General features: G+C 41.4%; 1 protein-coding gene across 7 annotated transcripts in view; it reads left to right on the top strand.

Moving 5' to 3' along the window:
- The window catches only part of FAM126A (family with sequence similarity 126 member A), a 97,557-nt gene that overhangs the window by 6,873 nt on the left and 67,303 nt on the right, over positions 1-23,381 (top strand). The window contains exons 4-5 of one of the 7 annotated variants that reach the window (XM_030550755.1): positions 9,520-9,599; positions 9,856-9,952. The exons of 5 other annotated variants lie outside the window; for them this stretch is intronic. The gene's annotated coding sequence lies outside the window, so the exon portion shown is untranslated. The remainder of the gene's footprint in view (positions 1-9,519; positions 9,600-9,855; positions 9,953-23,381) is intronic. One more of the 7 variants, XM_030550757.1, reaches the window with a different exon arrangement.

Below are 23,381 nucleotides of genomic sequence, written 5' to 3'. Positions count from 1 at the left end.
GAACTAAAGAGATAGTGACAGACTATCCCCAAATAGCATTTTGTAACTGTCTAACAATTCCTTGCTTCTCAAATGCTTCAGTTTCTTGCAATGTCATTATTTGGCTGGGTTTCAGAGTGGCTAATGTTCCAGTTGACCATAGCATTACAGCGTGAGCAAGATTTAAATTACTTTTATTTTGAATTAGAAAGTGGAGGAGCATCCTCCCCCCAACCCCATCCCTTTAGACTTTCTTTATACATAATAAACTAGTGAGAGGGCATAAGGTCGATTTCTCCCATTTGACGGTGAGTTTATTAAATGTGATCAATTTGGACTGGATCAGCTGCCTCTGTTCAAGTGGATGTGTCCTAACGGGACAAATATGAAGCTTTCTGTTTAGGGTTTTCTGACTTGAAGTGATGCAGTTGGCATGGGGAGGGAAATCTGTTCTTAAAATCAGTTTTATCTAATCTGGGAGTACAAGTACTGAAATTCCATAATAACCATTTGGCTATTGCATATTGTTGTTATAGGGCAGAGTTAAAACTGCTATGATGCCTTAATTATGCATACTTGTAGCATGTTTTGAAATTCCTTTGTATAAATTTAACTATGAATTTCCTGGGTTTTATAATGCTTGGTTTTGAGATAATTGCAATGTCCCCTATAATGCATTTTACCCTAAAGTATTGCTATATACTTTCAATTTTAATTTCATCTTAATCTAGTTTTTTTTTTTAAACTAGGAATAGTAACTGAGACAATTTCATGGTATCAGTAAAATGAAAAGACTTATTTATGGAAGTTAGTCTTCATTGTATAGTCACTTGTAAAGCTACTGTAAGCAACCTTATGGGCATCTCTTACATTATTCCATTTGATGTCTTTGTTGACAAGCCAGGATATGATTAAAAATTGCACACAAGGGCAAATTTTTAACTGGTATCAAGTGTCATAGCTTCATTGATGTCAGTAGAGCTATGACAACTTACACCAGCTGAGGCTCTGCTCCATCTGATGGAGTTTCACTAGTATCAGGCTAGAACTAGCTGCTGGCTGATACCTTGTGACAAGGTGACATTAGCCCTTTAAGAGGGAAGAGACCTGTGTACTTGTGACTGTTAGCCTTGTTAGGCTTAAAGGAAGGTACCTGGGCCTTGAGAGAGGCGAATTAGAAGGTCAGAGCTATCTAAGACCTGGAAAGTTGGAGTCAGGCATCAGAGGTGCAGGAGAGGGCAGCCTGAGACTCTGAGACAGGAAGCAGCAAGAAAGGTGTTCCTTAGGACTGAATTTCAGGAAATCCAGTAGCGAGAACTAGAACAAAGTTGTTGGTGGGAAATGATCAAAGCTGGGGATGCTTGATGAGCAGAAGGCTTGGGCAGTGGCCCCTAGGAAAAAGGGGACGATCCAGCTTTGACAGGGGAAGGCAACCAGAATGAAAAAGTTTATTGTGTAAGGGTGGATCCCCTGAGTAGGATTAGGACTCCCAGACTAGGAGGCCTGGAGAAAGTGAACACTGCAAGAGAGGGAGCCCTCAGGGCAAAGAACTGAGTGAAGGGGTGTGGGAAGCTTGGTTGCTATCAGGCAGGGAGGGCTGGAGAGGGGACCTCTGAATCAGGGGCCAAGGGAACTCAGAGAGTGCTGCTATTGACTTTTGAGTGGGTGACTTGCTGCTGATCTCTCTGGAGAGGGGAATGGGAAATCCTGCTGAGGGTTTGTTGAAAATGGTTTTGCTCCAAGGTTTTTGGGGAAGTACTACAATGGTGCATGTGAATAAATTAAGCCCAGAGGTGGGCTTAGTCTGTCACTCAGTGTCTGATAATAGTGTTCCTTTGCATGGGCCATAGAAAGGGGAAGCCAAAGCAGGCATACTTGTGCTGCAGCGGGGATGTCCCAGGTGGGGCTGCCCTATGACACACCTTTATTCTTGTAAAGGGTGCTATTTGGATATATGGTTAGAAGTGGTCAGCATCAGTTTTACATTTCATCTGACTCCACTTTGATCAATGTTACCTTTTATTACCATACTGGGGCACTGTTTGTGCTCATTTGGAAAGAAGACTCACCCACAGAATTGGCAACAGCACTTCTGCAGCATCTAGATTTTTCTTGGAAGTGTTCCACCTAAACAAGGTTACACCTAGACAAAGTTTATCTAATGAATTCTGATGTGATCACTGCCCAAGATAATCTGATTACTGGCATTTAGGCGAGTGGCAGACACCACCGACTTGGTCAACTTAATGTACCCTCTCTGTGCGCACACATCATTTGAAAGCCTATTAAGTCTACTTTACAGCTCTACATCATACTTGATCTTAAAGTGATGCCATTACTGTAGAAACAGGGATAAATAGTGACCCCCATCAAGACGTTAAAATGACTACTTTGAAATATTTGCATTCATTGCTGTTAGTCATTAAACGATGTATTCTCTCAAAACAGAAGACTGAATTTCTTCATGATTTCAATGGAATGCAATAACAATCTAAAGGGTAAAGCAAAATATAACAATACATTTGTACAGGTATAATTGAAATGTAATTGCACTGGTGACACTTGTATTCAACATCATTATCATAGTCTTGTTCATCATTATGACCTCTGTCCAGAATGTGTGGGTTACCACAGTCTTCATTGTGTTGGCGTGTACCCAGTTCTGCGCAAGGAGGATTGTTCTGACTATAGACACTTGATTGTGAGCAACCCTTAATGGTTCAGGCACAAAGTCTTATAGAAGCGCAGATGCCATCGAACCTTTGAATAGAGGAAAATAGTTCATCATTCATGTTTTTCATCTGTATTGTAATGGTGATTCAGTACCTGATTTACCTATGTGTGAAGACATCCAAATCTTCATTTGCCAAGATGATCTTTCAACATGCTCTTCAAAACTGTCCTCAGGTGGTGGAAGTTTTGCCACTGACTTAGTCTTTTTGATGGCTAGATTAGTGTCCAAGCAATTTGGGACTCTGGGGCCCCTTTTTCTTTCTTGCTCTGGTCATACAGCACTGGTACTGACTTCTTTGCTGTAGAAATTGCAGCTTGTCCATCACTCTCTACCAATTTGGCAAGGTTTCTGAGTGGTAAGTTCTCTTTGACAGCATTAAGCTTTGTTTTCCCAATACCAAATAGAGATGACAGTCACATTCTGTTAATGCATGTACAGCTGGAAGCATTTTGCAGACATCACGTTGCATATCTGAAGCAACACTTATCAGTTGCACTGGGAATGGTACCTGTTTCAATCCACATGTTATCTGTGTGCCATTTTTGGAAAGTGGTGAACAGCAAGGACCAAACATTTGTACCAGGTGATCTAGCTACTATGGCTTCTTTGACAGCAAGAGGCCCAAAAACATATTGGCATAGATAACATGCAGAAGCTTCTTTGAGTCTACTTCTTGAGTATTGTACAAGTCTTAGGCTTATTCAAAACCTCTACTGGTAATGGACTTTGCTATTTTGTCACTAGAAAAGTCTCCAACAAGGAGAAGTGTTTGTGTTGGGTGTGCTCCTACACTTGCTGCATTTTGAACCATGCATTCAGAGGTATTATAGAAGTAAGTGCTTGTTAGATGCTACCTTTAGCAACATTTGCCATGGAGACACAGGCCCTGGTGTTCACCAATCACTTGGCATATCTTGCATTCAGCTTTAATGCTGCCTGGCGCTGTCTTGCAGTTTTCACAGAGTTACTGTTGTCATACCTGTCAAATACTTTAATTACGGAATTAGCTTTGTCAAATCCTTTTAGGACCTGCTTCAAGTACTCAGCAGCCAACTCAACAAATGTGAGGAATTAAGTCTCCAGTCATCCTTTGTATAACTGCCATGCATCTCTGATGTACACTGTGGTTTCTTCGTTGCATGCTGGTAGCTCATGGAAGCTCAAGCTGAAATAATCCAGCTAATACGCTAATTCAGCCTTGTCTATTCTTCTTATTGATCCATCAGCATGGAAGAGGGACATAGACACAAGTCCTATTGAGTAATTAAGAATAGTAGCCTTTGAAGCATCTTTTCTACATCTCGCTAAGGATAGGGCTCTGCAGAAAACAATTTCTGGACTGATAGCTTCTGTGGCTGTCTTCTGTGAAGTCTTCTTGGCTGTGTCAGCAGATGTTTTAATGCCAGATTTTTTGACGACTGAGGAAGCGGTCTTCCCCATCATAATCAAGGGCACCTCTCGCAAATCTCTTCATTTTGTTTTTCACCAACTCTGCTATTTTCAGTTGAGACTCTTGTATATCTGATGTCGCATGCAGTCCAGTAAGTATGTTAATGAGAACCTCTAGATGTGACTTGGGGTGAGATGAATTTGTCATATTGTTAATGACGTGGTTGGTAAGAGCAGTAATGTGCATTTCATCCTTCTGTGCAGAGGCAAGGACTTGTTTGTGGACTTTGTCTTCATTACTACTTGAGTCATTTCTTTCTTTCATAGCTTTTGAATATTCATAATATGAAGCTGTGTATTGTCATCTTTGACACTAATATTGACCTGTGCATAAGAGTCACTGAATTAAAAACCTAATTTTAGAATATTTCAAAGGCTAGTACTGCAGGCATAGGCAATTACAGATTAAAATGTTCTACCAGGCAGACTAGATTCTACATTTTGTATGTACAACAGCTTATAAATCAGGCCTGCACAACTCATAAAGCGGTGAGGGCCATATTACTCCAAAAGAAAACAGCTGAGGGCCAACCCCCCCACCCCCAGCGCTGCCGAAACACCCTCCCCACCCCACTCTCCGTGCCACAGCTGCCCCACGGAAACAAACCTTCCTTCCCCAGCGCCGCCCCGCTGAAACAGTGGTATTGAACCTCGCTAATATGTTATGGCGAGGCCCTAAGGTAGTATAATTAAGGTAAAAGAAAAAACTCTTTTTGCTAGAAGTAGAATCAGATCTTCCCTCCCACTTTGTAATCAGTTGCCCTGTTGAATGAATGAGGTGTGACTGTGGAAGGCAGGCACTTCCAGACAGCTGCAACCCTTGGAGAGGGGATGGGAGCTGGACCAGATCAATAGAAAAGGTCAGCCACCGACTCGTAGCTCGTCTCCTCAGCCCTCCTCCCCCACTGCCGGCTCACCTGCCCACCCCCCTGCTTGCCTCCTCAGCCCTCCTTCCTGCCGCCAGCTCACCTGACCCCCCCGCCAATACCTGCCCGCTCGCCTCCTCAGCCACTACTCCCCTGGCTCGCATACTCACCCTCCATCACTGCCCGTCTTCTCACTTCCTCAGCCTTCCATCCCCTTGGCCAGTGATGAGCTGCCAAAATCTTAACGATTGGTTCCACCTTCACTCCACAAGGGTGTCGTGGCCCGCCCCTGCCCCCCCGGGACTCCTGCCCCATCCAGCCTCCCGTGTTCCTTGACACCCCCCCCGGGACCCCGTCCCATCCACCCCCCTTCCCTGTCCCCTTACTGCTCCCTGCCACCCCATCCAACCCCTCCTCTCATTCCTGATGGCTCCCTGGGACCCCTGCCCCATCCAACCACCCCTTCTCCCTGTCCCCTGACTGCTGGGCTTGAGCGCGAAGCTGCCGCACTGTTTCTCTGCCCTCCCAGGCTTCACGCGCAAACAGCTGATTCACGGGAAGCGGGGAGGAGGGGGAGAAGCAGAGCGGAGTGTTCAGGGGAGGAGGTGGAAGCTGAGTGGCGGTGACTTGGGGCAAGCCGCCTGCCTGCCTGCCTCCTCAGCCCCCCCCCTCACCCGCCGCTTGTCTACTCACCCTCCCCTCTCTGTGGGCCGCGGGCCATGTGTTGTACAGGCCTGTTATAAATGGAAGAGCATTTATATTAAGAATTCATATACATTTGTATCTACTCATTATGCAGAACAAACTATGGGCATGCAGTCTACTACTGTTGCACAACCTTCAACGTGAGACTGATCTGATCAGCAAATTTCAACTGAAAATATAGAAAATTATTAGTCTCATGAGATACTTTGGAAATTAAGAATGTGATGTGAAAACATTTCATATTAGTGTATCACAAAATGTTGATATGTGCCATTTTTGCCACATGCTAAACAATGTAATCATTTCTGGAAAAAATACTTGCCCATGCAAACCAATAAAAATCTTTTAATACATTGTCATTTTGGTAGCTTTCACCAATAAATGACACTTTAATGTGTTGAAATTAATTTAAACAGTAAAAACTGTAGTCACAGCCATGTTGCTGTATTTCTGGAACTGTGCAAAAAATGACACTTTCTCATTTTGAGGACCATTGTTTCATCTACACTACAGGCTTGACAGCCCCACATCAGACCTGATCAAAATGTACATAAAATTAATATATCAAATGATACGATATATATATATATATATATATATATATACACACACACAATGTGGGTGTGTGTTAGGGTGTGCACATTAAACTCCAGAAATATGACCCTTTTTGGAGAATTGCCTCATGTTTAATTGGCCTGGTTGTGTGTGACCTTAAAAAAAAACAAAACAAAAAATCCCAAACCAAAAACTTAAGCATCTATTGTGCAACATTTAAAACCAGTGAAATGTTCTGGATGTACTCTAACATGACATGAAATGAAAGTTTATTGTAATTGACAATGTCCTGGATGCTGCTCTACTAGAATAGAATTTTTTTTTCTTGCATTTTTTTTTTTTTTAATCTGCTGTGCAGTATCTGCCCTAATTAGAATTGCAGTCAGAACCAAAGGCATAAAAATAGTAGGCATTCTTGAAGTCTGGTAAAGTTGCTGTGTTTTTAGTTTTGGTCTTTTACAGGCATTTCTTCGCATTCATCACCATGTTAATTAATGTGCACTTGATTGCCTGAAGCATTGCAACTGGAAAGAGTGACCAAAAATAATGTGTCTTGGATTGCAAATGAATTTTATAAGGAAGCAAATCTTAACATCTAGGATACAGCCTGTTGTAGTCATCATAGTAGTGGCAAAGAATAGGTTATTTTCTCTTTGTATGCTTCACCATGCCTAATGATGGGTTCTGTTTCAATGATTTTCTATGCAGGTTATATGTTACTATAAGATTACTGGCAGTAGAATAGGTTGTTTGTCAAGTTAGTGACCTGTCCGTGACTTTTACTATATACTCCTAACTACAACTTGGGCAGGGGGGCCATGGTTGCTCAGGGTCGAGTGGTCCAGGGGGGTCATGGGCTCTCAGGGTGGAGGAGGCAGGTGCTGTTGGGGGTGGGAGGGGAAGGTGGGCAGGCAGGGCTGGCAGACTCTGTACCCATCTCCGCATGTCCCTGCAGCTCCTAGGCAGTGAAGGGGCCGGAGGCTCTGTGTGCTGCTCCCGCCACAAGTGCTGGCTGCACAGCTCCCATTGGCTGGGAACTGCCTAGGAGCTGCAGTGGAAGCCGAGGAGCCCACCAACCCTGAGGTAAGCACTGTCTGAGACCCTAACTGCTAGCCCTGAACTAGCATCAGCAGCTGCAGAACTCAGAGGTCATGAACAGTCATGGAATCCATGACTGTCCATGACAGACTTGCAACCTTATTCATAGTAACAGTCTATCAAAGGCAGAGCCCCCAAGGTAGCATGTGAAAAGTAGAAAATCTTTTAATTCTATTACATTTTATGGATTGAGATGGTGGATGAAGGCACGAATGGGAACTAAATGGTCACTGTTGTGGATGACAGGACCTAGCGAGAGGAAGATTGAAGTTGGTTATCTCTCAGGAAGACATTTTCCTCCCTGTCTGACCCCCTGAAAAAATGCTTCATGGAAAGCATGGCAGAGAAATTAAAACAAAAGTAATATTGGCTAACAGCAAAACAGCATTTTTGTATATACTAGCTTCCTTTGTTTTTTGTGGACATTTATTCTGCATAAGAAGTAAGGTGTCTTTTTTCTTTAAAACTAGAAGTTAACCTTTTAATTAAAACAGCACAGTATGGTTTGAAGCAGTGCACAATACTAATTAATTCACTTCAATGATAAAACCATGCTGTCTCTTATAGCTTCCTGTTGTGTGCACTGGATAAATGTTTGTGCTTCACCAAGGCATTAACTTCATCCTGATGATGGATTCTCCATAAAAAACAGCTTCAGCTTGTAAAAAATTAATAGTGGCATTTAGGATTATTACACAAAACAGGAAGCCTTTAGGGAATCTTACAGCAAGTCCCATTTTAACACAAAACCACTTAATTACTTTTATTTCAAAATACAGAAAGTAGAAACTATAATTTCCCTACTGGAGAATTTCACTTAAAACAATAGTATAAAATCCCTTAAACCTAACAAGTATTCTGTAATTAATTTATTTTAAAAATTTGCACTTTTAAAATAACTTAAACCCATTTCGAGTAACATAAACAGTTGAGAGTTAAATGAAACTCTAACTCCTATGTCAGAGTAATGCAAAAAACCCCCATTTTCTTCATTTTGACTTCATCTGTTTTCAGTTTCAAAAGAGAACTTGTAGAGTATTATTTGGCATTCAAAACTTTAAAAGTTAGCTTAGCTTTTTAGTTTTAAACTGACCTAATAAAACATGGTTTTGAAATACTTCCAATATAAGGAAACTGTTGGAGCATTTCCGATTTTAATTCTATTTTAACGTGAAAATTCTCTCTTCCGGACATGTGGAGCGGAAAGGAGATTTGAATTATTGAAGAGCTACAGATATTTTCAAACGTCAGTGAATCTCAGAAGCACAATAGTTATGCTTTATTAATATAGACCTTGGGCAGTGGAAGTGTCTCTTGTAAAAGTAGTTTTTGTTTTGTTGGTTTTTTGTATACAAACGAGAACTTTTTTAGTAACTACTTCTTAGTAACACTTCCTTCCTAGTGGTGGTTTAACAAAAAGCAACAACACAGTAAACATCAAGGGAGTAAATGGGTCATATGATTAGGTTGCAACATCAAACATTCTGAGCTGGGATTAGAGTTTTGAGGGGTGTGGCAAGGGGGAGAGGATGTGAGGTAGACAAATAGATAGAATGGAAGGATGACACACTTTCTTAAGCACAAGACTGAAAGTTGGGCACTTCACCAGTTCTTACAGTAATTTGGGAGTACATGCTAGTGATGAGATAATTTAGAATCTGCTTTACCATTTAGGTGTAGCAACTCATTTTTGACTGAGTAGTTTCCTCTGATCTGATAAAAGTCATAAGATATGCCATCTGCTATCTTCCTTGGAGTAGGCATTTAGATACAGATAACATACCTTACAGACTGCATAAGTCTGAGAAGGAATTTGTCATTCCCAAAATGTCCCTTCAATGGACATTGTAAATATAATTAACTTTTTTTTTAAACCAAATTATTTTAATATTTTGGAACATAGCTTGCATTGTCTGAAGTCCAGAGAAATTTTTGGTGGCTCGTGTTTCTTTGTGGCCTATACAAAAAAGGAAACAACTATCTTGTAAAAATATTGCCAATGTTCTTTTAGTATGGGAACACTACTGTTACATCCAGTGTCCTTCAGAGGTTGTTAAGACAACTTAAAAAAACTAAAAAGCTTTTGTGCGCAAAAGTATGAGTTCAAGGTACTGATTCTTCTGTTTGCAACAGATAACATTATCCCTTTGAAGCACACGGGGAGCAGCATTTATCAACTATTCAGGGATTCTTTTTCCTGCAACTTAGCTCTTGTAAGTAAATAAAGTATTGTCGTAGCTATTTTAGTTTAAAATATGTTTAACTCAAGCCTACTAATGTATTCATACATAAAAAATGTTTATACAGCACTAACAGTATTTATAAATCATAGATGGTCTAGAACTTATCTTGTATTGACAGAGATATGGCGAGCATTCACAGTTCATCTGTGTTTGTGAAGCTGTGTCCAAGGAAGTTAAGTAGAGAAATTTATGCTTGTTTCCCCTTCACTTAATTGAACCATTGTAGAGCCTCCTGAATGTGGTAACAAAAATGATATATGAACTTAGAAGCAGCACAGGATTCAGATACTTTTTGATTTCACATGAAGAAGGAACCTCAGAAGGTAAAATGGAGTGCATATTTAACCTTTTTTTAGTGGTATGGTGTAATGTATAAATGTTAAGTTCCGACATTAGGGGGGAAGTATTTAAATGAAACTGGATCAGTTCTTATTACTATCTTGCTGTTTCCCTTTTCCTCTACTTTAGATGCAGACTGAATTTAGCTTCTACCTCACAAACTACTAACACTAGCTATTTTTATACCCTTTGGTTGGAATTAATTTCTGCTCTTAGACAACAGAAATTATTGGTTTCTATCTTTAGCAGTCAAGCTAGCCTCAATCCAACTGGGGAATATGGACAAGATGTTAATTAGGTGATAACACTATAAAATACCAGATTTTGCCACTCTTAACTCTTTTTAAGGAGTTGCACTGAAATTAATATGATTGAGGAGTAAAGTACTATTCGGTGTGAGTGAGGCCCTGTCTACAGTAGTGAACTTACAGCAGCACAGCTGTCCTGATGCAGCTGCGCCACTGTGAGATCGCTCGTGTAGCTACTCTGTGCCGGTGAAAGAGCTCTCCCATTGACAGAATAAAACCACCTCCACAAGTGGCGGTAGCTATTTTGGCAGGAGAAGCTCTCCTGCTGATATAGCGCTGATCACACCAGTGCTTCTACTGGTGTAACTTATGTCGCTCAGGGGGGTGTTCTTTTCATCTCCCTGAGTGACATAAGTTATACTGACAAAAGTGGTAATGTAGACCTGGCCTAACGGTGGTAGAATCAGTCACCTATCTCGTGATTTTTCAGGAATGTAAAGGCATGCTGTTTGTTGCTGGAAAAGGGGAAGTCCTGGATTTTTAGTGTCTTTAGTGGTTTGCAACAATAATTCCTTAAACGAATAGTGGTATTGTGCTGATCTGAGCCAAAGTATCATTCCTTGGCCCAGTTTGACTTTTAATCCTCGGTCAAGGATATTGCACACAGTTCTAGTGATCACGCATGTTATGCTTACTAATGGTAAGCTGAGAACTTGGATCTTTAATACATTGTATTATTTTTCAAATAATTGAATAAATAAGTACTGTGTTGCCGTAATGAACCGTTCTGTTCTCAAGTCTTGCATTAAAATGTTCACCACAATGTCAAAAATCCCAGTGTTTGTTACATAAACGTAGGGCTCTGAATTCTTAACCACTAAACAGTGGTAAGGAGCTTTGTGTTCGTGTTAGAAACATTTGGCAATTCAAAGTAGACCATCAAATTGCCTACAAATTCATGCTTATGCTGAGAGTATTATATGGAGTGTGGGGGAGGAAATTTTGAGAACCAATACAGTTATTAGAGGAAAAACAAGACAAGCTAGAAAATGGAGTATGGCTAACTTACACATGCTTTTGAATCTAAAAAGGCTTCCTGTTCTAGCAAACTTTACCAATAGCTTAATTTTTATAATGTGAATATTCCTGAAAGATTCACTTAACTGTCATAGACTTTGTGATGGCTGCATTACAGACTGCTAGAAGGTGACAACCTCCCTTCATCCTCTTGTGTAAAAGTGTATCTGTCTTGTCCAAATCAAAAAGATGAGCTCTTTTAGAGCGAGTAGTAATTAATGCAACTTCAGATTGCAAGGTATGTATTTATATAATTTCTTTTTAAAGGGTTGAGGGAGAGCTCCTGTGTACTCCCTAAAGTGAGCAGGGTTTCCTTTGCACCTCAGGAACTTTTTGTAAAATACGTGAATGTTAAATCCAGCTTCAAGTTCGTATAGTCCAGATAGCAATTTACCACTCTCTTGTGCCACTAGAGGGATTTTATTTCCTGTCCTCAAGAGTTGGTGTTTTGTGCCCCAGGGTATATCTACACTACAAAATTAGGTCAGTTTTTTAGAAATTGATTTGATACAATCGATTGTGTGTCCCCACTTAAGACCATTAAGTCAGCAGTGTGTGTCCACCGTACCAAGGCTAGTGTCGACTTTTGAAGCATTGCATTGTGGGTAGCTATCCCAAAGTTCCCACAGTCTCCGTGGCCCACTGGAATTCTGGGATGAGCTCCCAATGCCTGATGTGGTTCTGGGTACATGTCGTCAGACTCCCCATACCCCCCACCATGAAAGCCATGGCAAAAATTCTTACCCATGCAGACTACATACCATGGCAAGCATGGAGCCCGCTCAGCTCACTGTCACTGTATGTCTCCTGGCTGCTGCTGGCAAATGCGGTACTGCAGTGCTACACAGCAGCGGCTCCTTGCCTTTGCAAGTTAGCGAAGATGTTTAGCAATCGTATTGTACCATCTTGTACCATCTGCTTCTGTCTCCTAGTTCCTCCTGGCCAGCCTTGGTGAGGTTGGTCGGGGGCTCCTGGGCAGATATGGGTGCTCCTGTCCGGCCTTGGTGAGGTTGGTTGAGGGCGCCTGGGCAGACATGGGTGCTCCTAGCCTGCCTCGGTGAGGTTGGTCAGGGGTGCCTGGACATAAATGGGAGTGACTCCTGGTCATTCCCTTCTTTAAGTTTCGTCTAATGGAGATTGTCCTGCCTGAAAAATCAGGCAAGCCTACTAAAGAACCAGAGAGGCAAACAGCCGCTCCGGGTCAGAGCTCCAGACATTCTGCTTCTATGATGAGCTGCATGCCATTCTAGGGGGTGCCCCTACAACTACCCCACCTCTGGGCTTTCCCTCCTCCCCCACCCCTCCTGTGCTACCTTGGCAGTTATCCCTCCATTTGTGTGATGAATTAATAAAGAATTCATGAATTTGAAACAATGACTTTATTGCCTCTGCAATCTGAGATCTAAGGAGTGGGGGGAGGATGGTTGGCTTATAGGGAAGTAGAGTGAACCAAGAGGGTGGGTTTTCATCAAGGAGAAACAAACAGAACTTTCACACCATAGCCTGGCCAGTTGTGAAACTGGTTTTCAAAGCCTCTTTGATTCGCAGCATGCCCTGTGCACTCTTCTAACCGCCCTGATGTCTGGGTGCGCATAATTAGCAGTCAGGCGATTTTGCCTCAACCTCCCACCCCACCATAAACGTCTCCCCCTTACTCTCACAGATAGGCGTGGGGGAGGAGGGAAGCCAAGGGGTGGGCTAGTTGTAGGGGTGGGGAAAATGGTTTCTTCTGCTTGCTTGCTGTGTGCTATCTTCAACCTCCTCCTCATCTTCCTCTTCCCCAAAATTCTCATCCCTGTTGCGTGAGAATCCATTGACGGAGTCCATGCACAGGGCTGGGGTAGTTGTAAGGGCACTCCCTAGAATGGCATGCAGCTCATCATAGAAGCAGCATGTCTGGGGCTCTGCCCCGGAGCGGCCGTTTGCCTCTCTGGTGTTTTGGTAGGTTTGCCTCAGCTCCCGAAGTTTCACATGGCACTGCTGCGGGTCCCTGTTATAACCTCTGTCCTTCATGCCCTTGGAGATTTTTTTTTCAAATGTTTTGGTATTTCATCTTTTAGAACAGAATTCTGATAGCACAGATTCATCTCCCCATACAGCGATCAGATCCAGTAGCTCCCACTTGGTCCATGCTGGAGCTCTTTTGCGATTCTGGGATTCCATGGTCACCTGTGCTGATCAGCTCGCCACAGTAGTCAAACAAGAAATGACATTCAAAAGTTCATGGGGCTTTTCCTTTCTACCTGGCTAGTACATCTGAGTTGAGAGTGCTGTCCAGAGCTGTCACAATAGAGCACTCTGGATAGCTCACAGAGACCAATACTGTCAAATTGCGTTCACACTACCCCAAATTCGACCCAGCAGGGACGATTTCAGTGCTAATCCCCCCATCGGGGAGGAATATAGAAATCAATTTTAAGAGCCCTTTAAGTTGACAAAAATGGCTTCGTCATGAGGATGGGTGCAGGATTAAATCGATCTAATGCTGCTAATTTGGTAGACTGGGGCTCATTTAAATTAGTGTGAAGTGGATAATGAGAAATGTGGGATTGTAATTTGCTTGTCTAGGACTTTGTCCACATTGTTCCTGATGGTTTCCAGAATAGATCACTGAATTATCTGTACATGATATTAAATATCATGTCCCCAAGTGTATAGATTCTGTTGTTAAAATTTGAATGGAACAAGCTATAAATGATTTCTGTGCAGTATAGCTCTTTTTAAAAAATAGCTGTAGTTCATGAGAAGGAAGAGATCAGTTTTCAAATGTGTGGGTAGCAGATTCTTGCTTATATAAAGAGATGACTTTTAATGTTTGGAAATGCTTTTTGTATTGGTGAGAACCCAGTCAGGTGAGTAAGCCTCAGTCTCTAACCTTGTGAAGAAGCTTAGAAGGGCACCATGAAAGCAATAAGGGGGTTGTTTAACCACCTTTTAAAGGAAAATCTGTTGTCATTTATGTACCAGTAGGCAGCATGGCAGTGCTTATCTCCACCTCTCCCCCTTCACTTTGAGAGGCTAATGGTAAGTTCTGTCAACTTAGTGCAAAGAGCAAAAGGAAATACTGAGAAATCTAAGGATTCCCCAACCTAAGGTTTTTTTAATATAGCTGTCCCCCTATGTTGACAAAGCTTATCTCTATCTAATGTAGAAGAAGTTTACTTTGGTATATCATTTTGCTGGGCTACCAAAACACAGGCTGTGTGGTAGATCACCTCAAAACTTTCTCACAATTCTAGATTGGAAAAAGCGGTAGAACACTCATATTGGGGAACATCTCCATTATCCTTGCCCTCTTCACGTATGTGCTTTGGGAGAAGTGCTGCAATGGAAAGACTGCATTGCTCATGTATAAAATTATTCAAGGAGAACAATTCTGTGAATAAGCAGCAGACATTTGGTGATATGGAGTTGGCAGAATGTTCATTTTAGAAATATGAAATATGGCTGTGGCAAAATAAGAGTCAAAATGAAAATCATTGCCCAAAATTGATTGGGAAAAGGATTAATGTGTCTGAGTTCTAAGGGGAAAAGTGAGCCTAGGCAAAACAGTAATGACCTATGTGACTAGAGCTAATTAGAGTATTTTGGATTCACATATAATCTAATGTGTCTTCTCTTTTCCTTGATCATTCTCAGTCTCCTCTCCTCTATTTTATTAATCTAGAACTACAACTTTTCCCACTAGTTCTAAAACTGGATCTATTACTTGTATTTATGCAGTACTACCAGTGTTAATTGTTGATTGATATTTATTTTTGCAGCATACTAATTATAGTGACATCCTGATGACTGAAGCCTGGTCTACACTAGAAACATCCACACTCCAGAGAACCATAGTTAGGTTGAACGTGGTGCATGCCCCCCCCCACCCCCGTAGACAGCTCTGGGCTGACAGAACGGAAGAATTCTTCTATCGACCTAGCTACTACCTCTTGGGGAGATGGATCGTTACGTATGCTGACAGGAGAATCTCTTCTATTGGCATAAGTAGTGTCTACACTGAAGTGCTGCAGTGGCACCTTTGTACCACTGTGGCATTTTAAGTGTAGATGAGATTTGAGTTGTATTCCTGGTGCAGTCTCATGTTTGTTTCAGCTTAACAAAAGTTGATTGCTTTTCTAACCCTCCTGGTGCCTCTTAGGGCTCAAAATCAGGAGGTCTGTAGTGGTGCTTTGCCTCCTGGGTCCTTCTGCCAACATGGATCTCTCTGTTGAACTCAAGACACCTTCCACTGGTGATCTGAATTACTTGAACTGCTACTCTAATGGTAGTGCCTACTGGGAAAAAATAGGTAATTCGTCCTAATAGTGGAAGCTGTACTCTCTTCATAAATAAATACATAATTCTCAAATTACCAAACGAGTCAAACTTCATAATTTCTATTTTATGTAAACAAAAAAAATGCAAAGAACCAGTTATGCTAAATAAATATGTATGAATATGGCTAGATCTAAAATGAATGCATATGTACATGCATATTAGGGCGATCACACAATGAATCAATGGAGTACCATTTATTTAAATATTTTTGGATGTGTTCTATATTTTCAAATATATTGATTTTAGTTTCCACACAGAATACAAAGTGTACAGTGCTTGGTTCATATTTATTTTTCATTACAAATAATTGCACTGTAAGAAACAAAAGAAATAGTATTTTCTCAATTCCCCTATTGCAAGTACTGTAATGCAATCTCTTATCTTGAATGTTGAATTTACAAATGTAGAATTGTGTGTAAACAAACAAAAACCAACCCTGCACTCAAAAATAAAACAGTGCAATACTTTAGAGCCTGGAAGTCCACTCAGTCATGCTTTTTGTTCAGCCAATCCCTCATGTAAACAAACTTGTTTGTCTATTACTTTATACATTGTTTACATAATGCTGCTCACTTCTTGTTTACAATGTCACCTGAAAGTGAGAACAGGCATTCACACGGCACTGTTGTAGCTGGCATTTCAAGATATTTATGTGCCAGATGCCCTAAAGATTCATGTCTTGTCATTCTTCAACCACCATTCCAGAGGACATGCGTCCGTGCCGATGATAGCTTCTGCTCGGTAACAATCCAAAGCAGTGCGGACTGACGCATGTTTGTTTTCATCATCTGAGTCAGATGCCACCAGCAGAAGGTTGATTTTCTTTTTTGGTGGTTTGGATTCTGTAGTTTCCACATTGGAGTGTTGGTCTTTTAAGACCTCTGAAAGCATGTTCTACACCTTGTCCCTCTCAGATTTTGGAAGGCACTTCAGATTCTTAAACCTTGGGTCCTGTGCCATAGCTATTTTTAGAAATCTCACATTGATACCTCTTTGTCAAATCTGCTGTGAAAGTGTTCTTAAAACAAACAGGTGCTGGGTCATCATCCAAGACTGCTATAACATGAACTATATGGCAGAATGCAGGTAAAACAGAGCAGAGGGCATACAATTCTTACCAAGGAGTTCATTCACAAATTTAATTAACACTTTTTTTAAATGAACATCATCAGTATGGAAGCATGTCCTCTGGCATGGTGCCTGAAGCATGAAGGGGTATACGAATGTTTAGCATATCTGGCACATAAATACCTTGAAATGCCAGTAACAAAAGTGCCATGCCAATGCCTATTCTCACTTTCTGGTCACATTGCAAATAAGAAGAGGGCAGCTTTATCTCCTGTAAATGTAAACAAACTTGTTTGTCTTAGTGATTGGCTGAACAAGAAGTAGGACTGAGTGGATTTATAGGCTCTGAAGTTTTACATTGTTTTGTTTTGCAAGTTATGTAACAAAAAAATCTACATTTGTAAATTGCACTTTCACGACATTGCAATACAGTACTTGTATGAGGTGAATTGACAAATACTATTTCTCATCATTTTTAGAGTACAAATATTAATAATCAAAAATATTAAGTGTGCACTATATGCTTTTTATTCTGCGTTTGTACTGTAAATCAATATATTTGAAAATGTTGAAAAACATCCAAGAATAGTCAGTACATTTCACTTGGTATTCTATCGCTTAACAGTGCGATTAAAACTGTGATTAATCACGATTCATTTTTTTGAGCTAACTGTGTGAGTTAACTGTGATTAATCAGCAGCCTATATACATATTACAAAAAACATCGATAGAGGATGCCATAAACTTCTTTTTTTGGGCACTTTACACAACCACTCAGTCTCCCGGACTCTAGTGGTTAAGTCTGCCCTCTGACATGTCAGTCCCCAGTTCAGATACCTGTTAGTGGTTCACTTGTAGATGTTTCAGGAACAGGGATAACATGGCTGCCTGAAGTCTGAGCGACTAGTAAAGCAATCTGCCTTTGTCAGCCCACAAAATGTGCTAAACTCCCTCCCCAAAAGACAAAGCACAGAGTAGCAAAGGATGGATTCTCCAAGAAAATCTTAAAGTTTTTAAAAAGATATCTCACTAAGAAGAAAGTTTCTGGCTGACAGCATGGAAAACCCTCTGACTCCAAGTGAACACATGGCAGCCAAATGAGTCAGAAATGCCAGAGCTGAAGAAGATCAAATGTCTACCAAAGACGCCATTCTGCAGATCTGAGTTTATTAAGGCCATTAGAAATGATCTGACAATCAAGCTTCTCACAGTAAAGAAAGAAGTTGCTAACTTGAGAGAAAGTGTCTGTGTATATGCCTACACAGGAGTTAGATGCCTGCAGCTGGCCCATGCCAACTGACTCAGCCTGAGCCCCATAAGCTTAAGGGGCTGTTTGTGGTGTAGACGTTTTGAGCTTGGGCTGCAGCCCGATGACTGAGACTCTCCCACCTTGCAGGGTCCTAGAGCCTGGGCTCAAGCCTGAACGTCTGCATTACAGTTAAACAGCTTTTACCCTGAGCCCCTTAGCCCGAGCTAGCTGGTGTGGATTTTTACTTGCAGCGTGGATATACGCAGTGCTAGAGACTAAGAACATAAGAGCCATACTGGGTCAGTCCAAAGGTCCATCTAGCCCAGTATTGTGTCTGCTGACAGTGGCCAATGCCAGGTATTCTAGAGGGAATGAATAGAACAGGTAATCATCAAGTGATCCATCCCCTGTTGCCCATTCCCAGCATCTGGCAAACAGAGAGCCTAATAGGTCCATCAGTGGCTATCTTCCATGAATGTATCTAGTTCTTTTTTTTTGAACCCTGTTATAGTCTTGGCCTTTACAACATACTCTGGCAGAGTTCCATACTTCCTTTTGTTTGTTTTTAAACCTGCTGATTTAAAAGAAGCAGGTGAGAGAGAAACAGATCTTCATGGCAGTGATGAAGCAAAGAGAAAAAGATACAGCTTAAATTGGATGATACAGAAAACAGATGAACAAGGAACATCGTCAGAATTAAGGGACTGCCTGAAAACATGTAAGGAGGAAACCTAATCTAGTATGTAAAAACTTTAATTATGGGAGCTATTACATCTGAGTTCTCTGGAAGAGGCAAAAGTGGAGAGAGGACATGGAGCATTGGCCTGGGCCTTGTAATAATAATAAATAAACCCAGATGCATAATTGTGAAATGCCATGATTATCAGCAGAAAAAATTAATTATGAAAAAAGGCAGAACACATTCAGTGCTCATCACAAGCTGCAAAGTTGGCTGCATTTTTCCTGACGTCCCTACCCTAACTTTAAAATAAATGAGAGAGAGAGAGAGAGAGCTGGGAGAAATAGAGTAGCACTCAGGAAGACAGATATCTGCTACAGACTGATTTTGAATGAGAATGTAAAAGTGTAATACAATTAAAAGACTGTAAACAAGAAAAAATACACTCTAGTCACTTTGGATAGAAATCCAAATTTCAGATGTACGAGAAGACTTTCCAGAGGTAGTAACTTCAGATGAGCTTACTAAAAATTCTTGGAAAGTGGTGAAACACAGGAAAAAGAAGACGGAAAAAGAGGACAGAAGACTTGAGACCATACTGGCAATGGAAGAAATGAAGTTGAACAAGAGAACTCAGCTACTGAATAATAATTGAAAACTCTAATCTGAAGGGACTTCTTGGGAGTCACCAGGAATGAACAGCTGAACAGTAACTCAGTTAATGTTATAAAGAAAATAGTACAGAGTAGTCAGTAATAGCTGTATTTTTGAATTTTAAAAGGTAGAGGAAATAAAGGACAATAAGAAGGGAGTGGGGAAGGGATTTCAGGATTGGAGACGGGGCGGCTCTGTGTTTTTTTGCCACCCTAAGCATTGGAGTCAAGCAGTCTTCAGCAGCACGCCTGTGGCTGATCCGCTGGTCACATGGCTTCGGCAGCATTTCTGCACGGGACCAGCAGACCTCCCGAAGGCTGCATGACTGCCGCCCTCACGGCGACCGATATGCTGCCCCCCTGCGGCTTGCCGCCCCAGGCACACGCTTGTTGCCCTGGTGCCTGCCCCTGGTTGGAGAAGATTGAAAAAAATGGAGAAGGGACGGGAAGGAGCCATTAGGGGTTTTGTGTAAACCCTCCACATAACTCAAACGTTAGATGGCAATCTGTTTCTACAGGTGAGGATCAAAGTCCCATAGATGGAGAATGTACCTCCTTTGTATTGCAAGTGAAGCAGCCCAGTTACTGATCAGGAATGTACAGGGGTTCAGGGTTCAGTGAAGCACAGTTGTTTGAGGACTTTTACACATTATGTTGATATTTTATTTGTGGATTTAGAGTAAGGGGAATACAAAAAATGGATATGGAAGTTTCCAAACAGAAACTAAGCCATATTCGGGCAAACAATAGTGAATGCAACTTAATTAGAAACAAGAGAGACATTGGCAACAGAAAGATTCATGTCATCACACAGTTTAAAAAAAATAAAATCACAATTTCAAATTTTTCAATAAGAGTCTCAATGTCTCTTCCTTTTATAGCATTTTTGAATGTCAAAAGGCTAAGTAATGTCCATTAAAAGGAAAAAAGCCCTGGCAGAACGTAAACACCCCCCCCCCACACACATTATTCTATTTCAAGAAACTCATTTTCAGTAGGGGCAAATTATGGGTATGAAAGGTAACCAATTTGAACAGACATATTTTGCTTCAGCTAAAGAAAAGAAGAGAGGAGTGAATATAATGTTTGCTAAACATGTAGCTTTTCAGATTACAGATCAATTTAAGGATAAGGTGGAACGATTTATACTCTTGAAGGTCACAATCACTGAGTTATTAATAACAATATTAATACATCATGCGCCCAACCAAAAGCAAAAAACATTTTTTAAGGTCTTTAAACACTGCAACATTTTGGGGAAGGGGAAATTATACTTGGAGACTTCAGTTACACCCCTATTCTATAATGGGACAGATCTGTTAAAAAAGACCTGGGGGATAGGGAATCAGGTACAGCACTGACATCTCTGTAACAGGTCTTTCAGATTGTGATAAAGAATTGTTTTATTCGCACCTTCATCAGTTATATATTAAAATAGATTTAATATTAATGACTAAATCCTTAATGAAGTAGACAAGATCTGCTGAAATTGGCAACATTATGGTCAGATCATGAACCAGTGGCAGTAATATTTGATGACTGGGTTGGGTTCCAAAGACCGCTATATTTGAAAGTGAACTGCTTGCTTCTCCAAGATAAAGATTTGTTTACAGCAATTAAAGAGGACACTATTCAACACTTATAAATAAATGATAATGGACAATATAAAAAGAGTCTTTTGCTGGGAGGCAGGTAAAGCAGTATTTAGGGTGTCAGTTGATAAGTGGAGCCTCTCAATTTAAAAAGAAAACTCAAGAAAAAATAGAGCTATAACAGGAGTGCATTACAGGACATTCATAAAAACACAGGTTCATTAAAAAAACAATTAACTAATATTAGGGGGAAGATGAATATGTTGATGACAGATGCCACTGAAAAAGCTAATAGGTATATGAAGCAGAAGTTTTATGATAAAGGAACTAACAGTGATAGTATATTGACTCAGAAACTTAGAGATTCAAGAACAGCGTATTATTCCTCCAGTTAAGAACAATCAGCAAAAGATAGTTACAGACCCTAATGAAATATGTGCTACTTTTGCTGCTTATTATCAGACTCTCTGTACTTCAGATACTTCAAGCTCTGAAGTTACTGAAAAATACCGAAGTAGCAAGCTTGCCAAAGAGAAGCAAAATTGATAAAGAAACTTTAGATAAAGAAATAACAGAAGAAATGCTAGCGGCAATAGCAAGTATGAAAAGTGGTAAAACTCCAGGACCTGATGGCTTTCCAGCTGAATTTTACAAGGTGTTTAAGAAGGTATTAGTGGGTTCCTTGAGAGGTGCCTCAATACCACTCTGTTATGGGAGGAACTTGCACAACCTATGAGAGAAGATACAGTGGTTCTCTCTCTAAAAATGGAAAGGATTTTACCTAATGTTGTTCCTATAGGCCTATATCTATGTTGAATTATGACATAAATATGTTAGCAAAAATATTAACTAGTGTAATGCTAGCAAAAATAGTGTCTCTCATCTCGTGTTAATCCAGTTCAAACTGGATTAATTAAGGATAGACAAATGTCAGAGTATTCTGAGAGTACTTGGAATCATCCATAATACTAGATGGAAAAAAGTTCAGTTTCTGTTATCACTAGACTCAGGGTTTGTCTACACTATGAAATTAGTTCGATTTCATAGAAGTCAATTTTTTAGAAATCGATTTGATACTGTCGTTTGTGTGTGTCCCCACTAAGTGCATTAAGTTGGCAGAGTGCGTCCACAGTACCGAGGCTAGCGATGACTTCCGGAGCGTTGCACTGTAGTAGCTTTCCCACAGTCTCCGCCCCCATTGGAATTCTTCGTTGCACTCCCAATGCCTGATGGGGCAAAAACATTGTCACAGATGGTTCTGGGTACATATTGTCAGGCCCTCCCCTCCTCCTATGAAAGCAACTGCAAAAAATTGTTTCTCGCCTTTTTTCCTGGGTTACCCATGCATACGACATACCACGACAAGCATGGAGCCCGCTCAGCTCACTGTCACTATACGTCTCCTGGGTGCTGCTGACAGACTCAGTACTGCAGTGTTACACAGCAGCAGCTCCTTGCCTTTGCAAGTTGGCAGAGACGGTTAGCAGTCACACTGTATTGTCTGCTGCTGTCTCCTGGTTGCTCCTGGCCAGCCTCTGTGAGGTCGGTGAGCGTCTGGGCAAAAATGGGAATGACTCCCCACGTCATTCTCTTCTTTAAGTTTTGTCTAATAGAGATTCAGTCCTGCCTGAATATCAGGCAAGTCTACTAAAGAACCAGAGAGCCAACAGCCGCTCCGGGTCAGAGCCCCAGACATTCCGCTTCTATGATGAGCTGCATGCAATTCTATGGAGTGCCCCTACAACTACCCCACCTGTGGGCTTCTCTTCTCCTCCACCCCTCCCAGGCTATCTTGGCAGTTATCCTCCCGTTTGTGAGACAAATTAATAAAGAATGCATGAATTTGAAACAACACTGACTTTATTGCCTTTGCAAGCAGAGATCAAAGGGGAGAGGGGCAGGCAGTTGGCTTACAGGGAAGTAGAGTGAACCACCATTCTGCACTTGCTCAGCCTATAGTTGGACTTCTTACTATCTAGGCTTCATGAGCCATGGAAGCAAGGGGTAGGCTGGGATAGGTGCGACTGTGTGGTGCTGCCGATTGGGAGAGCAGCGTGAGGCAGAGGCCTCCAGCTGGCATGATATTCCAGGCAGGACTGAATCTCCATTACACAAAACTTAAAGAAGAGAATGACCTGAAGTCATTCCCGTGCCTGCCCAGTTGCCCCCGACTGACCTCATCGAGGCCTGCCAGGAGGACCCACGGGACGACGACGAGGGCTACCAGTCATACTGCACTATCTGCCATCCGCAAGGCAAGGCAAGGGGATGCTGCTCTGTAGCACTGCAGTACTGCATCTGCCTGCAGCACCCAGGAGACACGATGACAGAGAAAGACGAGAAACGATTTTTTGTCATTGCTTTCACGGGGGGGGGGGGATGGTGACATGTGCCCAGACTCACCCGTGACAATGTTTTTGACCCATCAGGCATTGGGAGCTCAACCCAGAATTCAAATGGTTGGCGGAGACTGCAGGAACTGTGGGATATCTACAGTTGTCAGTCACCCCCTCTCTCACTGACA

This window comes from Gopherus evgoodei, chromosome 2 (assembly GCF_007399415.2).
Source record: "Gopherus evgoodei ecotype Sinaloan lineage chromosome 2, rGopEvg1_v1.p, whole genome shotgun sequence".
Taxonomy (NCBI): Eukaryota; Metazoa; Chordata; order Testudines; family Testudinidae; genus Gopherus; species Gopherus evgoodei.
Note: the sequence above shows the minus strand (reverse complement) of the source record. Positions and strands in the feature narration are given on the sequence as shown.